Here is a 6,177-nt window from a genome sequence, read left to right on the forward strand (position 1 = left end):
GTCAGTGTCAGCCAGTTTGCCGTGGCATACGGAGCTCCATCGCAGTCTTTAACACTGGTAGCATGCCGCGACAGCGTGGACGTGAACCGTATGTGCAGTTGACGGACTTTGAGCGAGGGCGTATAGTGGGCATGCGGGAGGCCGGGTGGACGTACCGCCGAATTGCTCAACACGTGGGGCGTGAGGTCTCCACAGTACATCGATGTTGTCGCCAGTGGTCGGCGGAAGGTGCACGTGCCCGTCGACCTGGGACCGGACCGCAGCGACGCACGGATGCACGCCAAGACCGTAGGATCCTACGCAGTGCCGTAGGGGACCGCACCGCCACTTCCCAGCAAATTAGGGACACTGTTGCTCCTGGGGTATCGGCGAGGACTATTCGCAAGCGTCTCCATGAAGCTGGGCTACGGTCCCGCACACCGTTAGGCCGTCTTCCGCTCACGCCCCAACATCGTGCAGCCCGCCTCCAGTGGTGTCGCGACAGGCGTGAATGGAGGGACGAATGGAGACGTGTCGTCTTCAGCGATGAGAGTCGCTTCTGCCTTGGTGCCAATGATGGTCGTATGCGTGTTTGGCGCCGTGCAGGTGAGCGCCACAATCAGGACTGCATACGACCGAGACACACAGGGCCAACACCCGGCATCATGGTGTGGGGAGCAATCTCCTACACTGGCCGTACACCACTGGTGATCGTCGAGGGGACACTGAATAGTGTACGGTACATCCAAACCGTCATCGAACCCATCGTTCTACCATTCCTAGACCGGCAAGGGAACTTGCTGTTCCAACAGGACAATGCACGTCCGCATGTATCCCGTGCCACCCAACGTGCTCTAGAAGGTGTAAGTCAACTACCCTGGCCAGCAAGATCTCCGGATCTGTCCCCCGTTGAGCATGTTTGGGGCTGGATGAAGCGTCGTCTCACGCGGTCTGCACGTCCAGCACGAACGCTGGTCCAACTGAGGCGCCAGGTGGAAATGGCATGGCAAGCCGTTCCACAGGACTACATCCAGCATCTCTACGATCGTCTCCATGGGAGAATAGCAGCCTGCATTGCTGCGAAAGGTGGATATACACTGTACTAGTGCCGACATTGTGCATGCTCTGTTGCCTGTGTCTATGTGCCTGTGGTTCTGTCAGTGTGATCATGTGATGTATCTAACCCCAGGAATGTGTCAATAAAGTTTCCCCTTCCTGGGACAATGAATTCACGGTGTTCTTATTTCAATTTCCAGGTGTGTATTTTGTTGACGCCGACCTACACAGGGAGAAATGATCACCACAATAAAATAAGGGAAATCAGAGCTCGAACGGAAAGATATATGTGTTGGTTCTTTCCGCGCGCTATACGAGTTTGGAATGATAGAGAATTGTGAAGGTGGTTCGATGAAACCTCTGCCATGCACTTAATTGTGATTTGCAGAGTATCCACGTAGATGTAGAGTCCACTGCGCATTTACTTATCCACTGTCACAGCATGGCGTCGATAGAATCGGAGAGAAACCATCCACTCGTATAGCTGCACGCGTTAGCACGGAGCTTCCGGAATCCGGGGATGTGCTTCGGCCCCGGATAAAATCGACCGGAGGATTAATGACGAGCGCCACTGTTTCGGACAGTCTGGATGTGGTTTGCACGTGATTTCCCACATCAGACAAGTGGGGTAACAGGCTGATACCCACGCCCCACCTCAGGTGCACACCTCGCAAACATATGGAAGAGGTGCGGACACTCTCACTTAGGATAACTCTGGGGGCGGAGAGTTAGGCTCCATACAAATCCGGTCCAGGGAGACGGGGGGAGTGGAGAGAAGGGCGTCCGGCCAGCGACTACCACTAACATTGTCAAAGCCTAAAATTAACATGCTGAACACGTGCCGATACGGCATAAAGGCCAGGAAGAAAAAACAAGAATGGAAGACACATTGCAACCTTGCCTTGGTCCAAAATTCGCCACAGTAACTCCACACGTGGATATGTCCATGGTGAAGCGTAGAACGGGGACTCACCTGAAAACACACCTGTGTTCAGTGTTGCCCTTGCGGCCCTGCTCGCGGCAATCCGCTCTGAGCTTCCGCATCAAGGGAAACCCGAACAATTGTCGCCGTATTTAAGTCTGAGATACTCAAGGCATCATCGCATTGTACGTGTAAGCAAGCCAGTTTCGTGGCTGAAAATACGTGCCATGATTAGAATGTTTTGCATGCCTTAGTTAACAGTACGTCTGTCCTCTCTAGCGCTAGTTATGTATGGCCATTGCGATAGTGTGTGACCTTCAGTAGGGTCCTCATCAACTGATGGATTCCATACTAGAAGGACAGTAGTGGGATTCCGAACAAGGGAAGCAGCAGTTTCATGGAACGATAAAACGCAGTCTCATTGGGCATTATCTTACCACAATCGATTTCCAACAAGTGCTGGAAGATGTTTCTCCACCTTACACAAGGTATAACACGATTTTGTCACAAACAACCAATATTAAAATACGGCTGATCAATTAGAAATCCGCTTTAAAATATTTTCTTACGTACGGCATTCAGATGATTTTTCTCCTGCACTGTTGTGAATTTGCACTGAAGTGGTAATCATTTTGATGTCCAGGCGTATAGTACACTTCATACCAATTTGACGTTTGAAGACTCCTTGAAAAAACTATGTGCGGACCGGGACTTTACCCTTCGTGAGCAAGTGCTCTATGCACTGAGCTACCCGAACACGACGCACGATCTGATCCCACAGCTTTACCTCAGCTGTGCGTATGGGTTGTGAGATGTGTTCGGATAGCTCAGTGGGCAGATCACTTACCTGCGTGAGGTGAAGGCTCCGGGTGTATGTCTCGGCCTGGCGCGCAATTTTAATCCGCCAGGAAGTTTCGTATCAGCGCGCACTACGCTGTAGAGTGAAAGATCCGTTCTGGAATTTGACGTCTATTGGAAACCGCTTTTATAGCGTAGCCATTTTAATAACTGGCAGCGTATCTCGTTCGAAAAATTAGTCTCAAATGACACTTTATTTAAGAACATTTAAGGCGTCGACCTGCATATCAGTAGTTGTTATAAAATAAAAATTTGAGTGAAATTACGAGGAGAACAATACGAAAATTATACACCTAGTCGGTCAGTCAATAACAAAGCACTTTCCCGTTTTCTCGTACCTCCTTCAGCATGCAAATATATTCTTTACTGCACGTGGATTTGAGATGAGTGGCATATGTTCTTAGACAAGATTAGTTGTTAATTCGATTCCAAAGTCTACAGTTGTCAGAAAAACACCACTGCCTGTAAGTTCCATTTTACAAGCTGCTTGTGTAACATTCGTGTTGTGGCTCACGTTGTACACTGAGACAGAAGGCCTACTTCTGTTTCAAGTTGCAGTGTCCCCCGAAAAATGAAATAAAAGCTATTACTTTCTACATTCAACTTGTTCATTCCACTTCCCCAAGAGCACAAAGGAATTTTTCTTTCGTTAATACTGGTTCCATTCCATCACTGGCTGTCTGCTACAGGAACCGATTGCTGTATTTTTTGAACAAAAAACAGTCTCTGTTACCAAAAGTGTATTTATTAATAACAATTACGCGTTTCACCTTTGTGAGAGATCATCAGATTATCCGAAGAGAGTAGAACATAAGAATTTATAATGTAACAAACGGTAACATAATGAAGCATGATTCTAAACTATGCAAACATGCATTCAGACTCATCAGTATTATAGTCATAAACTGCCGTAGCTGTGCTGGGAGACAACCAGAGGTCTAAACTCTCTTAAAAAGCTATCAAGCACAAATCGTTTTATGCACTGAAAGCTAGCTAAAGCCGGAAAAAAGTTCAGCTGAAGTTTTTACTAAGGACCTAAGAGTGTTCAGAAACATTAGATTGAATTCAGTTGATGGCAGGCGTATTTGTTGCTGTTGGAAGTAGTTTGTCATGTAGAGAAGCTGAATAAGATAGTTACTTTGAGTTAATATGGGTATAGGTTACACTCAACAGTCGGAATAAATCAATAATTGGTACCTGTTACCGAACTCCTACTCCTATAACAGAGATTCTGGGCACAAAGAAAATTTCCGTCTCATTTCCATTAGTTACGCGATTCGTACAGTTATAGTTACAGATGACTTCAATCTGCCTTCGGTATGTGGGCGAAACTACGTGTTTATAGTCTGTGATAGGCATAAAATACCGTCGTAAATTGTACTAAATGCATTCTCAGAAAATTACTTTAAGCAATTAGTTCAGGAATTAATTCGAAACGTAAATCGTTACGATGACATATTAGACCTCTTGGTAACAAACAATAGTGAGCAAAAAATGGTTCATATGGCTCTGAGAACTATGGGATTTAACATCTATGGTCATCAGTCCCCTAGAACTTGGAACTACTTAAATCTAACTAACCTAAGTACATCACACAACACCCAGTCATCACGAGGCAGAGAAAATCCCTGACCCCGCCGGGAAATGAACCCGGGAACCCGGGCGCGGGAAGCGAGAACGCTACCGCACGACCACGAGCTGCGGACAATATTGAGCTACTAGGGAGTGTCGTGACAGGTACAGGGATAAGTGACCACAAGGTCGTTGTCGCGGGCTTAACACCACAACATCCAAATCTACAAAAAACAAACGCAAAGTAGATCTATTTGGAAAAGCAGATAAAAATTCGCTTGATGATTTCCTAAGAGACATTCTTCTCAACATCCAAACTATGTAAGCGTAAACCACATGTCGATTAAATCCAAAGATGGCAATTCAGAGATCCATACGAAATATGTCACGAAGAGACGGAAATGGGTCCGCCATGGTACACAAAATACGTCAGGATACTGCTGCAGAAACAATAAAAAACCATGCTAGAATTAAAAGAATACAAAATCCCCAAGACTGGCGATGTTTTACATGAGCTCGAAATTTAGTGATGTTTTTAATACAGTACGCCAGGAAACTTTGTCTCAGAATCTAGCAGAAAAGCCAAAGAGGTTATGTTTCAATCTAAAGTACAGCAGCACACGATCAGTACTTCCACCTCACGATAACAATGGTAATGTTGCCAATGATACTAAAGTGAAGTTACTAATGCAAAGTTACTAAACACGGTTTTCGAAAAGTCCTTTATGAAAGAAGATACAGCAAACATTCCAGAACTGAAATCTGAAACAGCTGTCAACATGAGTAACTTAGAAGTAGGTATTCCCGGTGTAGCGATTCAGCTTAACTCAGTTAGGTTCCTTTCCTAGTGTCCTGATATATCCATATCTAACAATCGAATCTTCCGCCGATATACGAGGGTTATTCCAAAAGTAAGGTCCGATCGGTCGCGAAATGGAAACGACTACGAAACTCCGATAAAGCTTTGCACAGATGTGTTGGGTAGTGTCTCTAGTATAACCCCAGTTAGCACCACGTCGCTCTTCTCATTTCTGAGCTCGCAGTGAGTGCGTAAAGATGTCTAGAAAATAGTGTCTGCCGCCAAGTACGAGGGCCTGGTGAGAAATTTCGCCTGAAGCTATGCAGCCAACATTACATAACTGTCGTGCTGTTTCGTCTTCACGACAATTCTCAGCCGCATTCTGCAGGGGCAATGAAGATGCTCCTGCATCGTTTTCAAATGGAAATGTTATATTACCCACAATACAGTCCGCAATTGTCTCCCCCTGAGTTTCATCTCTGGTCACATGAACCGCTGTCTTTGACGACAACATTTTGACACAGACAACGAGGTGTAGGACAGCGTGGAGAATTGGCGGAAAGCACTGGCGGCTGCCTTCTATGATGAGGCTATTGAAAAGTTGGTACAACGCTATGACAAAAGTCTAAGTCAGAACGGCGACTACGTAGAGAAGTAGCTGAAAGGTGTAGCTAATTGTTACAAGTAAAACATTTCTGATGTTCACTGTGGTTTCAATTTGGCAATCAATCGGACCTTACTTTTGGAATAACCCTCGTAAAACCGCTCGCTCGGCGGAAGATCCGTACCTACGGTTGCGCAGGTCAAACCATTACACACAGAAGTAACTTGCTGAATCACAAACTGACGTCGATTTACAGTCGACTTAGAGCCTACAATGTGTCCGAACACTGACAGTGCGGATTCAGAAAATATCGTTCTTGTGACTCACAATTGCTCCTTCACTCACAAGAAGTTTTGAGTGATGTCGACAGGAAATCTCAAGTTCATT

This window comes from Schistocerca cancellata, chromosome 6 (genome assembly GCF_023864275.1).
Source record: "Schistocerca cancellata isolate TAMUIC-IGC-003103 chromosome 6, iqSchCanc2.1, whole genome shotgun sequence".
Classification (NCBI taxonomy): domain Eukaryota; kingdom Metazoa; phylum Arthropoda; class Insecta; order Orthoptera; family Acrididae; genus Schistocerca; species Schistocerca cancellata.